The 16,048-nt window shown below is 38.7% G+C and overlaps 1 long non-coding RNA gene across 1 annotated transcript in view; it reads left to right on the forward strand.

Moving 5' to 3' along the window:
- Positions 1–1,922: 1,922 nt before the first annotated feature.
- The window catches only part of LOC308056820, a 124,816-nt gene continuing 110,690 nt past the window's right edge, over positions 1,923–16,048 (forward strand). Inside the window, exon 1 of the long non-coding RNA XR_013924976.1 lies at positions 1,923–11,572. This is a non-coding gene — a long non-coding RNA (uncharacterized lncRNA). The remainder of the gene's footprint in view (positions 11,573–16,048) is intronic.

Here is a 16,048-nt window from a genome sequence, read left to right on the forward strand (position 1 = left end):
AGTGCATGGTGCAGGAGGAGGCCATGGACTCATGTGCTGGCTGCAGCCACCACTGACACTGATGAAAACAGCACTGGAAAGAAAATCCTTCCTGAGCCATGACAGTGTCAGTGGGAGAAGAATAAGCAGACCCCGATGTGTTCAAGAAAGGCCCCAGCTGCTGGGGCTGAAGACACTCTCTAGGGAGGGCATAATGTGCCAAAAGGGGCACCCACACCCCTAAGGGATTGCAGTCATGGGACACACATACCAGGACCTGGACACCCCCAGGACTGCAGCCACAGGGAACCTGTACTGGGACAGGGACACCCCTGAGGGACTGTGGCCACGGAGGACCCTGCAACGTGTGAAAACAAGGGGACCTGAGAGTGGGAGTAGGGAGGACAGGTGTTCACCTCAGTGTGTGTGTGTGTGTGTGTGTGTAAATGCTCACATCTGTTTTTCCTCAACACCTGAATTGGTGGCCAGAAGTTTGCTTGAGAGTAGATAAGTGAAATTCCCCGACCCAAAAGGCGGCTGTTTGCACCAGGGCTGAGTGCAGTGGCAGTAGCGACAGAAGGGTCTACAAGGTGCAGGCAGGTCCCGCCAGCAACGAGGCAGCAGCATGCACTGTGCTTGCTGAGCCAGGCTCACACAGAGGTACTACCTCCACCTCATCTCCCAGAACTCCCATGCCCTCTGGAGCCACTGCTCCTGCTCCTGTGCCACAGCTCACACATCACAGGAATAATTGTCTGAGACAGCAGCATGCAAGATGTAAGTTTTCTTAAACAAACACTGGATTTAATATTTTAATGGTTTTTTTTCTGCTGTAACCTTTAGGCCATTCGGCTTCTTCAAAACATCAAATGTATTTTTTTCCAGTGGAAATTTCAAAACAGGGGTGGGTGGGGGTACGGGAAACCACCTTAAAGACAGACGTTGTGCTATAAAGTGAAAACATACAGGACATGGTTCAGAGACATGGGATGCATTATGTCTAGCCTCTGTAGCCTATGTAAAGGTTGGATGTATTCATCTTGCCTGTTTAAAAAGACAAAGTTATGAAAGCATATTCATCGACAAACAGCAAAACATTGACCAGTCTGAAAGAGTTCAAGATTTGTTCTCTGGTGTACTGCCATGTATGTGAGCAGGTAAACAACAGCAGTGGAATCATTGGCTAGAAACATCGCTGAAGTACAGCTGCCAAGAGAGCAGAGGGAGCACAGCAGTTGCTATAGGCAGGCAGCAGTATCGGGGACTGCAAAGCCCTGATGAAGCCTGAGAAGGCAATGATATCAATTTGCTAAGTAGTTAATGTCCTGTCACATACCTCTGTGCTTACCCCTATCTGATACCCCCTGATGTTCATATTGCCCAGATCATCCTGGGACCCTAGTGGTGTAAACCATCACACTGCTAGAAAAGTACAATTCGTTGCTGAAGACAAATCAGGGAATGTCTTTAAGACTACAACATAGGAAACACAGGGCTGTACTCTTACTATAAAGATAATATAATGTGTTATTCTTAAACAGTTCTCTTTATTCCTTCTTCCTCTGTCTTCATAAATACAATGTATTTTTCAGACACCAATTTTAGTGCTGTTGTAAGCAGAAGACTGATTACACCGTCTATACCTAAGCAGAAAGTCTGCAACTGCTGAAGGCTGCATGAGCCAGACTCCCTCTTAATAAATTGAGTCCAGCCTACAGTCTACCTACACTTGTCGCAAACTGACACTATCAGCCACGCTAAATGGAAACACATCTTTATGAGCCAGGGAAATTAACTAAAATTATACGTTATGTTTATAAGTGTTCTGAACTCCTTCCTCATTTGTGCTGAAATACACCTAAACAGCGTTGGCCCCGTTCCTACTCTGTGAAGCTAAAAAGCCTCTGGCTTTCCCACCCCCCCCCTCCAAAAAAAAAAAAAAAAAAAGTTTTTTGAACATAATGAAAATACTCTAGTGGTAGTCATACCATATAGCACAGTTAAAACCTGTATTTGATTAATTTTTAAGTTGCAAATATTAGGTATGGAATATCTCCCTTTTCAATCAGATATGGGAAGATTTCTGTAAGAGGATTTCAGAGGAAATTATCTTTTCAAAATAACAGAATAAGGAGCTTCCTAGCATTACCATTATACATAAACATTAAACCTTATTCCTTGGAGTGTATAGTAAGAACTAACCAGGTACTCTTCCTGTGTTTTGGGATATTCCACCACAGTTTCTCTGCTCTGGCTGCCTTAAAAGAGTTAAAGCCCTCTCATAGCTCTGAAAAATACCCATTAACTGATATGTTATGCAAACTGACCATAGACTTGTCAAGTTGACAGGGTTTTGTCCCCCAAAGGAAAAGCGCAGTTGCAGCTTCTCTCACAGTACATAAGTAGGGTGTAATAAATGCAGATAAAGTGGTTCATTCTGGATGCCAGACACACACAAGTACTAGCTTTCCTGTCCTTGTCTCCCTGCAGACAAAAGACCTCAGCACAGAGAACACAATGTCACCCAGAACCTGCTCAGATTAACTAATTATACAACGAGTTGATAACATCCCTGAAATCTTTTCCATGTGACTTTAGACCTGTTTTGGAAATACTATAGTTCCCAGAAGACTTAAACTAAAGAGAAACAAGCATACTGCTTGGGTCAGAAAACAAGTGACATTGAGCACAAATGAGATGAATGAGGTCTGTGTTAATATGGAGCATCAATTTATCACCCCAGCTGAAAACACAAAGGTAATTTGTAAAACCATAGTGTTTATTAAACCAGGTACAAACAGGTGCTCTTGAAAACAATATGGCTTCCATGTTCTCTAGTCTTACAAAAGAGATGAGGTTTCTTCATGTATTTTTCACCTTTTGTTTCCCCCCTTCTCCCTATTTTTATTTTTTTTCCCCCTTGCTTCCCCTCAGAGGTGCTTTGCTGCAAAGCAGCTGTTAAGGAGAGATGGTGCAGTGTCTCCTGGGTCAAATCATTGTATTAGAAGTTCTCAGCAAACAGCTTTGCCGTCAAAGGAGCAAAGTAACTTTTTGATAGCGTTTAATTTCTACGTGTGGTGTACTAAGTACAATGTAAACACTGGGGTTTGGCAGTCTCTAGCCTGTTGTCTCCTCAGATGAGTGCCTAAGAAGCTCAATTATGCATTTTTTATAATGCACACTTATTTCTTATCTGGTAACTAATAAGCCAAGAATTACCACAGAAATTGTTGAAAATAACTGACTTGATGGAATATTGATTTTAAACTAGGCTATTCATGTGTATGGAAACTACTCCAGTACGCAAAGGTTTGAAAGTTTGGGCTCTCCTTAATTTTCTGTTCCTCCGGATAAAGTAGTACAGTTAATTCAGTCTTTGTGAGCCATGCTTTTTAGGCTTCTTTTACAAACCAGTTGACCTCTCTGGTAGTGACGTAAACAGAGCTAGGACAGAGCCCTGAGCAGAGAGATGTTACTTCCTTTGCCTATAGTCATGCTGTAGGTCAGGCATACTGATAATTTAAGTGTCTCCCTTGCAGTGACAGAACACTGTGGATTTATGCTCTACTTATGATTAAGCATAACCCAGAGATCCTTTTGTGCGGTACTGCCACTGAGCAGTTGTTCCCTGTTCCACATTTGAGTGACTGATTGCTCCTACCAAAGGACAAGAATAATGTTCTGTAATCCTTCTCTTTTTTCTCACACACACCCCCACCCCCGCCCCTCTGGCTACTTATCCAGTTTGTCAAAATCATTTTGCATTCTAAAGTTGCTCACCAGCACTTGCAACTGCTTTTAGCCTGGTGTCATCTTCAGATGTACTAATTAGCCCTACTCCATTATCTAGGTCATTAGTGACTGAAATAGTATGAGATTGGGAGCAGAGCTTTGGGGAATCCCCACTTGATTTTTCTTTTCTATCCTTATAGTGATCTATTAGTAACTGCTCGGTGGGTTCATGCAAGTGTGGGATATTCTCTTTAAGCTCTTTTTACTCTACCTTATTTGTGGGAATGGAGTGGTCAGGTGTCCTCTCTAAACTTTGCAGACCCAAGGTCCTGATGATTCAGTAGCCCCAGCAATTTGAAAGCTGTTTCCATTGCTGGTCAGAAAACGTCCTTGTACTTCTAGCAAACAGTTTAGTTCTTCTGGCTTTTGTAATTCAGTACTGTTGTTGTGGTTGCCCATTCAGCCCTTAATACGCTGCTGCAGAACAGGGAAAGTTAATGAAAAAATATCCTTGCTCTTAAGATTTCTCTTAAAAGCTACTCACAAGTTCTTGTTATTATTGAGAATACTTTCTAAAACTTGGTAGTTTTAGGAAACTATTTGTGGAAAGTCTATGCGTATCTACTTCAAGAATTTTGGTTTAAAACTATGTGTGTGTATGCTGTTCTCTTATTAAGAAATAAGCCTTTTCACAGAGATGTAGCAATGATGCAGTTTGTTCATTGAATTTGCTAACATTTAGCGAGTAGAACAGCAGAATCCCATTTCAGAGAACTGCTCCATAATTTCATGCACCTACCATAAAAACAAGCAAATTGACACCCTGCCAGGAGTAGCCAGAGGAGATCTTAGAAGAGAGTTCATAATGATACTGTTGCCATATTGCACGCCTGTAAATAATTCATTAAGTCAACCACCCTTTTGTTTTAAGCAAACATGAGCAGATGCCTTCCTAAATTGGATGCAGACAACAGTTTTCAGCAAAACATTGTTGTAATATGACACTTAAAAAGAGTAACATTTTTCTCTTACTGATTTTTGAAGCGTTATCAACTCCGATAATTCACAGTGATTACCTCTGTTACACATCAAGTCGCTCATTGTTTTTCATCTACATTTTCCAGATTTTTACTGTGTGATAAATTTTGGAGTTAACTGTAACATAGTGGAAAATAAAATAAATTCATGGGCAGAAGCTTTGCAGAAGACCAAAATATTAATATTAATTATTTAATACAGGACCTGCAGCTTAGATGTTACGTCTGTTTTGTATTTTGAAAATCAATGGACAGAAATAACCAACTAATTAAAAGACCAGAAACATCGGTTGTGGGAGTCCAAGCAAAAGGTTAAGGCCAGTGTTTACACAGCTGATGACTGCTCAGTACTCAGCTTGTAAAGTCAGGTCACACTTTTCAAAATACCATAATTACAGTGTGTGGAAGTGTGTAAAATTCACTCTTATCTGTAACCTTGTTGTATTCTTTTTATCTCCCCAGTGGTGTGGAAAAGACATCCAATAAAGAGGAGCTATTTTGCTATTTGCCACTTCTACTTTGAATTTTACCAACCTCTCTTTGTGTCAACGTTTTTCTGTGTACAAGTTCACCCAGCATGTGCTCTCACATGTGTTTCCCTATACTGGTTTCCTTCCAAGTTTGTCTTCTCCTTTGTGCAAACTTTAAAATAGGAAATAAGGACATTGGGTGTATCAAAAATCAGATATTTCTGTAAGTTCTGAAAAGTACAGTAAAATACGAAACTTCAGTGTGATTTCAACTAATATTTTTTTAAGTACGTTTTAACTTATTACTGTGAAACACTTGTGGCAATTTGTGTACCATTTCAGTTGATCATTAAATTACATTTCAAGTTTTACTAAACAGCTTTACGACAAAAGTTTCTTGTCCTTTAGAAACTGCTATAAGAGCATCCCCAGATAGGTGTTCCATCTATTATTTAGTAGTAAATACAATGAAATGTGTAAGCATAGTAATTTTATTAGTCCAACTGGTGTTTCAGTACTGCTACAGTGATATTTTACATATTTTGTAAGACTTCAAGTTACAAACCTTGAATCTTTTTTCATATGAATTACATAACTTTTATGGTACAATAAGTGTTTGGCAATTACTTGTTTATTTAAAAATATATATAGTTAGATACTATGTGTTTGAGTTAGTCTACTTAGACTGAAGCAGTTGGGCAGGGGGAAACTTGGGGCAAATTAGACCTTTATTTTTCTATCCATGTCTCTTATCCACATCATAATGTGTTCAGGTTTCTCTTCCCTGCCCTCCCCCTCCCCTGCTTTTTTGCAAGGAGGGATTTGCAAAAATTGCATGGGTGACTGTTGCAAGCATTGTACAGAGAAAATGTAAAATGTGATTGGGAGTCATAGGATCTCAAGTCTGAAGGAATTTTTACACCCTTTAGTCTCACAGGCACACCATCTAGTTATTTTTGCATTAAGGTAACAGTGCTTATGATGACTTTAACACAAGAGACATAATTTATATGCAGAGCTTCTAGCTTTCCTTCAATTGTACATTATTGGTATAATCAACATGTCGAAGTGTGGCATTCATTAAAAACATTTGCGTCTAATTCATTCCTCTAACCATGACTCCTCTGAGGAGCTTATTGCTCATATGTGACTAACGATGTAGGCAATGCACACACAGGTGCAAATTTCATACTGAAGTATGGTCCAGTTAAAGGCCTTAGCAAAAATAAGAAATGCTTTTACAGTGAAAAGTCTCCATCTTTTTCAAATTATTATAAATAGTGTAGATGAATTGTGACTCATCAATAAAAATCTCCACACATAAATGTTTCATTCTCATGCATTCACTAAAAATGTTCCACTAACTTAAAAATATTCCAGAAGAAAAATCTGTTTGCCAGCCTGAAGGACTAGATGGTCTTGATCAATTGGTTAGAGATTTTCTTGGGGGGTAAGGGGGTGTGGGGAGTGGTGGCTTGTAAGGTCAGTCTTGTAACTTTGGGTATAATAAATGATTTAATTATTCTAGCAAAGCCTGGAAGTCTGTAATTTATGTCAGATTCACGTTATGCTGATTTTTCTGAATGCAACAGAAATATCTTTCAGAAAGATTTACAGTGTTAATAACCTCCAGCTATTTTAAGTCACAGTCAATCTTCATGGAAACAGCACAGAGATTATACAGGGTTTTCTCTTTGCCTGTGGTTACTGCCTTATATTTTAAATATAAGCTGTTTGATGAAAACAGTATTGTATATTCACACTTTGAGAATGCTCACAAGGTTGTGACGTTCTTCTCTTCCGCTCGCTCCCCACCCCCTTTGCTCAAACATTACACGAAAAAGAAAGACTGTTACCCTGTGTCAGCCAGAACTGAACAAATGGCTTTGGGTTAAACTGATTCAATTGGGAATCGTTTGGCTTCAACTAGATTTCATTTACTGTGAGCTCAGTAGATAGTCCTAAGCAGTCATCCGAGAATGCCCGCATTTAAACAAGCAAACAAACAACAAGCATATACAGATGTCCCTAAGCAGACAAACTGTTTCTTTGAAAATGAGTAGTCACACATCCCAAGTGACGAACAGTAAAGAACAGGTCCTTAACCTTGAGAAGTGTTAGAAGTCTAGATGAAATTTTAACTTCATGACATTCTCTAAGGAGTACAGTTTGATTTCAGTGAGATCAGGATGTTGCCATTACTGTTTAAAACAGTTCTAACAAAGTTTTTACCACTGTTTGAATGCATTACCTTTTCCACATAGTTATTAACTAAACCAACCATTGAAATAATTTTTTTTCATATAAAACTTTAATGTTTTTGTTCTTCAGAAATCTGATTCACCCACAACACTGACCACTATGAGAAACCTTAGATTTAGAAAATCTGTGCTGTTTTACTAAGCATGCCATGAATAAGATGTGGCACCAGGAGTGATTTGCAGATATGGCAGCAACTTCATCATCAACTTATCCAGAAGAAGCCATCTTTTCCACAATAAACTGTTCCATCCTAAAGAGTCGTCTTGTGGGCCTTGGTGTAATACTTAGGCCATATTTTTGCAGAATTAGTATCTGTACTTGGAACATTTAGTAAGTTGTGAGCATGCACTGAATTCAGACACTACTATTTGTTAGCATTTTTTGACATGTGTAGCTTTTGTGAGTTTTTACTTTCTGTGAAATTAGTATGTAACACCTGTACATAAAATCCTATTGCCCTAAAAGCACATCTTCAAGTCGCAGTGGTGAGTATCAGACACTTCTGTCAGGAATAATGTTTAAGTTGGTTTAAATAAATACAATAGATTCATATTTGTGTTGACTAACTATATAGTTTCCCTGAAAATACCTGATTTCTGCAGTGGGCCACAGCCTGTCCAGTTCTGAAGACTATTTTAGGTCAGTGAACAAATCATTAGAAAACATGTGCCAAAACAGCTTTTTTAACATCAAGACAAGAGTTCTTCCTCTGGTGCCTGCTACAAACATCACATCAGTCCAATCGTTTTGCTGGCTGAATCATTCTTTGCTCCACATCTCCCAGTTAGCAATGCTGAGTGTTTTGTGCTGCCTTCTTTTAAGTGATGAATGAAAAGGTTGATGTTTGTATTTTCAGCAGCTAGCACAACAACAGAATATTATGGCTTGCTTTCCAGGACAGAAGAAGCCCTGCCAAACTTAAGAAGGGGAGAGTGAACGCAGCATAAAAGAGCTGCCGATTTATTTTCCTATTAACTGGCAGTGCGGTATGCATTAAGGCATTGAAGCAGCTGTGGTGAGAATGGTGGATGTTCTTAAGCTGTATGTGATTTTAATTTCCCATATCTGCAAATAAATTTGTGCAAAAATTTTGAGGTTTCCTCTTGGCAGCTGTGGTATGTAAGCAGTAATGGACTTTTTGCAAGTACCTTAGAGCTTACATCTAGCACAAGATGCCAAAATTCATCCACTTTGTTAGGTTGGGTTTTTTTGGTTTTTTTTCTGTTTTAATCTCCCACAAGGTTATATGTTTGAATGTTTGTCCTAAATGTTTCTCTTTCTAAGCTGTAAAGAGGGAGGTTATTTTGCTGCTGCTGCTTTTGTTTAGCATGAAGAAGTCTGAACAACAGCTGACTTGTTTATACTCTGACTTAATGGATCTGACTCTTTAGCACAGTACAATTATCTCATATAGCACTGACAGAATTTAGCTTGGTCCTGATCAAGCTGGTGCATCTCTTTTAGCATAAGCATGATCTGGTGGAGCCACAGAAACTTTGCGACACTTACAACCGAGGCAAGAAAAAAAAATTAAGGTGGAAGAAAGCTGTCATATCTGGGTCATCTGAGGCTACATCAATTCTTTGTCCTTGGGCAGCTACCTATCATGTACACAAGTTCAATTTTACCTTGAACTAGCACCTGGTTTGAAGTAGTGATGAATCTAGCTTTCTGAATTCCTGTAAATGCTTTCTTCTGAACTGCCCTACACACAAATTGGCTTCATGTCAGGATATGGCTCTTTAGCATTGTTTATAGTGTACTACACAGCTTCAAAGCATGTATTTTGGTTAACAGTGTATACTGAACTTCCCATTCTTTACAATGCAAAACTTTCCATCTATCCAGAGCGTCATTTTGTTGGGATGTTTGTGGTGGTGTCATGTTCTCTGTCTTTTTTAACTCCTTTCATCTGTATCATTTGATCTAAATTTTCATTTCTTGTAACACTTTCTGTTTAAGCTCTGGAGACCAGGGCTTCCTTTCAGCCACTTCAGATAAACTTTACAGCATGGTCCTGGATATCACGCTCTGTGTATTTGCTATCTTCAAAGCAGAAAACAGAAAACAGCTAAGCCAGGCTCTGGCTAGAGACTCACTCATTTGTGTGCAAAGAACAGGTCATGCTGACCTAAGAGGAGCAGAGCACTGAACGCTGTAACCCTTTAGGCTTAAGTTTTGTCCGTAAAATTTAGGAGTTTGAATAACCACCATGAAGTGTTGCATAATAGCATGTAGGGTATTGAAACACTTTCCTTTGTGGTTTGGTTGTTGAGGGTATTTTGCTGCATTTTTTCTCACCCTTCTGCTCCCATTTACACCTGCCTGTTCAAGCTGAGGAAATACAGACTTCACAGTTCTTGCAGAAAACTTAGGATCTGTTTACTTTTTGCCAGTTTTGGAAACAGTGAGAAAGTAAAAGAAAAATGAGTAGTGCAGAGGAGGCTGCACTGCAGAAAATCACCAGGCGCTGCTCTGTGAGAAGAGCAGACGGAGTGAGTTGGAGGGGATGCACGATAAGAAGGAAAACATAATTCACCCCTGGCGTAACGGGAGGGTGAACAACAGTTTCCTTCATCCACTGCAGAATCTTCTAGGGTATTTACAATATTCTCTACTCTCCCTGATGATAAATCTTTCTAGGCACTCATGTTGTCACCTTACAGCCTCTGCTAACTTTTCTTTTTTTATGGCTTTTTAGGCATAGATTCTCACCTTCTTATATAACTCAAAGCTGAAGAAGAAACAATACCAAAATATAAAACACATGCACAAGTGTACCTTGGGGATGGATGTCTTATGGACACAGAACTGTCATCGCACTTCCATAAGCACATTTTTACTGTCTCATTCATCATGCATGTGTGGCTTGCTGGCAGTACGCTTGCTCCCAGTGGGGTAAACTTCTCTTTTGAGTCCAAACTAGCTGGATACACCTTTTTAGCCTGCACATTAGATTTTTTTCTTCTAGTCTGAGGCTTCAGATCTCCATCTCTTGTAAATGTTCTAAAAAGCATTTTTATACCCTATTTGATGTGCTGCTGAAACTTAAGTGTAGTAATCTGAGTTTTCAGTACCCACAACCTTAAGAAAGAAATTCAAGGGCATTTTGACAATGTTTAGAAACAACTGAAAATTGACAAGTTTGTAAAGGTCTGTGTGAAATTTAAAGGAGCAATATACTTTTAAGAAGATTACCAATGCCTGTGTAAAATGGAGTTAGATATTTTTACCCAGCCATAGTTATTTCTGAAGCTACTACAAAAGGAAATCTGACTTAGATAACTGCGTAGATGACTATAATAGTGCCTGAGTAAGGTAAGAATGGATGTCAGCGTGCCAATCTGGTCTGGCATACACCAGCATAACTGCAGGAGAAAACCTTTATGACTCTGCCCCAATAGTGATTAGGCACCTCTTCTTTTAATCCATGTTCGAAGATGTTCAAAAAACTAAGGTCCACATGGAATAGGGAATTCCTTCATACAACTGTAAAGTGTCATAACATTACTTGTGTGCAGGTTTTGATCTGTGTAAGGTATCGACATTTTTTTTTTTCTCTGGGGTGATTTTCCCAGTCTTCTCTTTTCTAACTACTTCTAGAGTTTAACTGTCAAAATGGGGCGTGAAGGAGGAGATAAGAATCTCTTCTCATTGACTGCTCTATGGTTAACGTCCTATAAAAGCAAGACTAAGGCATAAAATCCCTTGTCTTATGCACTGAAGGGCTTTCACATGTTATATGCAGAGGTATATGGAGTTCTTTCAAGTAACACAAGAACGGTGTGCAACCTTCCTCTTTATGACATTCTGAACAGATATTATCTCTGAGTTGTTTTCACTGCAAGGATTTTCAGGATTGTTTCTTTTATAATCTTAGTAATTCTATTAAGTTCAGTAAACTGCTCTGGAATTCTACTAGAGAAAATGTGACCACAACATCTCCTGGGTGTTTTGATTTTTCTGAAGCTTTAATGTACATTTACAGCTAAAGGCGTACAGCTAAAGGAGAATGAAGGTGACTCTTCTGGATGCCCTGAATCAACCACTGAGTGCATTTATTTCCAGGGGCACATGAAGCAGTTCATGGAGGTAAGAGTTATAAGCAGATAAGATGCTAGCTGAGATTCCGCTTATTGTCATTATTGGACACTTCTTCCATGAACTCCAGCTGTATCAATAGGAAACTCTGAAAGTTTTTATCAGAGTATTGGTTTGTGAGTTCATGATATACTTCAGGTTAGGCATGGCTTCGAAGCGTTTCACATGATACAGGGAAACACATATGCTGTGCTGCCTTAGTTACTGCTGCACCTACAACTCGGTGCTTCGAGTTATGGACATTAAATAATGAGGAAAGCTTACAGGTTTTTAATAGTCCTGTACAAAGCTTTTCTGAGCTTTCCAACATAAAGTAATGCTAGGAAAATTGAATTTTCCTAAAGAGGCTCTGTCAAAGCAAAAAAAAAACCCTTACTGTAGTGATGGTGTAAATTTTGCAGTGCCTCAGAAATGTCCATATAACATGAAATGGGGAACGCAGTTTGAAACAAGATCAAAACAATTATTTTAGCTAAAAGAGACTTATCTAAAAATGTGTCCAGAAAACAAAGGGGATGTCTGAGGTGCAAACAGGTTTACCACCATAGAAAGTAATCCCCAAACATGCGATTGCAGAGAAAGGCAGGAAAAACTTAAAAACACGTATCTGTATTTGGAAGCAAGAGAAATATCCTAGATGAAAAGACTTTTGTGTGCTGGAAATGTCAGTAATTTTTAATCAGTATTTAAGGAAAGAAAAAAAAGTTGCTGAAATGTTAAGAATGCTCCTATTTAGATTAGTTATATCTATGCCAAATAATTAAACAACTAAAGTGTGTATTAACATCTTTCGAGTCTCATCTTTCTTGTAACCACAGTTACATGATTCTTACCTAAACAAAATGACCAGGAGTCCAGTATGGACAGAAATGTAATTAAAATTAACAATTTTTATCATTCTATATCATGGTCAAAACAATCTATTACACATCCCTTTTGTATTGTGTTACACCTCTGCAACATGAATGCTGATGCTTAAGGAAACAGCCTATCGATCACAGCAGAAATACAAGACTTTTAAAAGGAAAATTAATTTTAGTACAGACCAGAATGTTATCTCCAACACTATAGTCCCTACAAAGGGGAGATCAAACTATAATAGAAGCCGTCAACCCCACGTGAACCACTTAATCATGTTTATATATAACTTGCATATTAAAAAGCAATATCCAATGTCAATGGCTCAGATATAAAAATATCTTAATAGTCAGTAACTGACTAATGAATACTACAGTAATAACAGTTTAATTTGAAGAATTCTGACAGCTGGTTGCCTTGATGAGAGCTGTTACCAGGGAGCCCTAGTCCCATGCTGAGAACATCCACAGCATGCTGATTTATAGCAGCAGTGCAGAACTGTTTAATGTCAGCACCTCTCAGCTAAAGTAATAATAAACAGGAATGTTATGGTTTATTTTTCTGTATGAATTGTTCAGGCTCTGTATGGTAAGCACCAACTCAATAGGGGATAATAGCTGCCATTCCCCAGGGAGTTGGAACTGAGGTTTAAACATTTTTATTGGCAAGGTTAGTATATCAAAATGAATCCAGAAGAAGTTGGTATTTCTATTTTCCTTTTTTCTTTCTTTTTGCTAGATTTCCCATCCCTTTCTGGAAAGCACATATAATTCTTGTCTTTAGGAAAGCTTCTTTTAGGTTTCAACTGCACTTCTTTTTTATAGTAGTTTAACTGCCTTCCCTTTTTAAGCTTAGTGTTGAATTTACTACAGACATCACTGTACATCTTTTTCTCTCCTTCCTCTGCTCCCTTCCCACTGCCTAAAAATTTGTAGATGTGAAGTCATTTTACAGACTTCAAAAATTTGAAAGCAAGCTGCTATTTAGTCAAAAATTTCGTGTGAAGAAATATTATGCATTGAAAGGTTTAAAGCAAAACCCTTCTTTTTTTTTTTTTTCTATTTGATCTACAAGATTTTCACTTTTTGTATACCTTGTAAATTTTGAACAAATGCAATTCCTTAGGGGAAGCACCTTAGTACATATTTTACTTTAGCCTGCTGTCTTGAATAAGTAGGCTTGCAAAGACTATGTAAGATTCACTGCAAGCTAGGTAGTGGGAGAAGTCTTTTCTCAAATCTTTTCTCAGAGAACTTCAATACTACTGACTCTTACCTCTTAAGCATATGATGCGTTTGCTCAACGCAGTCAGACATTGGTAAGATTCTTGCATTATTATTATTTTTTCCTTTTGCACTGTGACTTTTTTTGTTTTGATTGGAAATGTAGATAGCAGATTAGTAACTAGCTAAGAAGCAGATGGATATGAAATGTTTCCATCCTTGGTGGAAAATAGTGTATCTCTGGAGTACTGCACTGGTGTTCTGCCAGGGCCCATTAAGGGTCAATCCATAAGCTTGAGTTAGAGACTTAAGGAACTGATTCTTTTTTTAAAACAAATCAGAAAGAAAAATCTGTGATTGTAGAGCTCTTTTGGTTTACTACTAGTTTATGTTTTCTGCCAAGTCACACACTTTACCTGTGTGACAATTGTTATAGTACTTGATGGATATTTGAACATTCCTCTTTTATAATCCTGGGGCACAAAATATACAGCAAGCATATCAAGGAGCAGCTAATACCACATCTATCCTCACACTTAACACACCTCAGCAAAGGTAAATGTGGAGGAAGCAAAAATACACACACACCCCCTCACACCCGCCTCCAGAAGGGTGTACCCCAGGTACTCCAGCAGGAAAGGGCTGCATTAGAAGACAAAGAGATGAAAAAAAGGAATACAGAAGTCTGCACAGAAAAAAAAGATGACTGTTATAGTTTATGTAAGATACGGTATATCAGGGAAATATGTATCTGGAAAAACATTTTTCCTCTTTCTCAAAGGTGGAAATCACCTGGATGTAACACCAATGCAGATGTGAGCTGAGTAAGAAAAGCAGACTATTATTGGAAAAACTATTAAGGATGTGCCTTAAACTAGAGATATGCTTAAATAATTTCTCAGAACATTTCTTTAGGGAGGGGATTCTCTTTGACATATTTTTGGAAAGGCAGAACAATATTTCATATACATCCATCAGCAGTTCTTTGTGCTATTTTGGAGATGAGATTGGCCAATTATCCTCCAAGGAGGCAGGACTGGAACTAATGAAGAGCATCTTTATTTGGAGATTTGATCTTTCTCTTGAAATAGATAGCAATTTTCTGAATTCTATTTCTCTACTTCGAGTGCTGAAAGCTTGGAATATTTATTTTTTTATTATTTATTTTTAGGCAGCTGAAGAGACTCTGCTGTTCATTTAGTTGTCATATCACTGGTTCTGGGGCAGTGACCTGGAGGATGCACCCTGTAGCAACAAAACTGAGAAATATTTTGTTACTGGTCTGAGGCAATCTGCTGGTGAAACTGTCTATGGGAACCTCCTGCAGCTTCTCAGTAAATTCAACCTCTTTATCAGTTTGTTGCATGTACAAGCAGTGAAACTGATGAGATCATCAATTTGACTTAACAGCTGCAGAGTTCAGAGGGTTTCCGGTTCATGGGAAATTTTTAAAAATGTCTGCTTTGGATCCAAATCAGACGAAAACTATAAAATAGTAAAAAAATATTTAAATCAATCAAAAATATTTTTGTGTGGGGTCCTCTTTGCTGAATTTTGAGGAAAAAATTCCCTTGTTCTGCATATTATTTACTGTATGTAGAAGCTGTCTGATGAAAATTGATACTATAATTCAATGTGTTGACTTTTTCATTTTTTTTGGTAGCAACTAGGGCTATAATTCGCACTTAATCTGAGATGTGTTATCTCACTTTGGAATTTTAGTGGGTTTCTTTTCTTTATTTTGTTTTCACTGCTTGGATCCTTTGAATTCAAATGATTAGAAGTAAAGCCTTTAGTTCTTTCTGAACATTAACCTTCACTATTACCATTCCATGTATGAATCACTGCTCATCTCATGTAGGCTATTAGCCCACTTATGCAATGGATCACTTTTAAGTGCATCTCATACTTGTTTAAGGTTTATATCTACTACCTGCTTATATATACTTCATTCAGCATTTGTTAACTCTTCTGACTTATATACGTAACCCTAGTACAAAGTATAACAATTTAAAGGTGTAGTGGCTTTGTGTGGCAAGATTTTGGCAGCTGGGGGGGCCTACAAGGATAGCTTCTGTGAGGAAATATCAGAAGCTTCCCCCATGTCCAATGGAGCCAATGCCAGCTGGCTCCAAGGTGAAACTACTGCTGACCAAGGCTGAGCCCTTCAGCAATGGTGGTAGTACCTCTGGGATAGCATATTTAAAGAGGGACAGGGGGGAAACCTGTACAGCTGTAGAAAGAGGAGTGAGCAGAACAGCCCTGCAGCCCCCCAGGCCAGCGCTGCAGGAGGGGCGGGGGGGCTCCAGGGGCCGCAGCAGAGATTCCCCCCAGCCCGTGGTGAAGCCCACAGTGAGGCAGGCTGTGCCCCTCAGCCCACGGATCC

The sequence above is a fragment of the Falco punctatus genome (assembly GCF_963210335.1).
Source record: "Falco punctatus genome assembly, chromosome: Z".
In the NCBI taxonomy this organism is placed as follows: Eukaryota; Metazoa; Chordata; class Aves; order Falconiformes; family Falconidae; genus Falco; species Falco punctatus.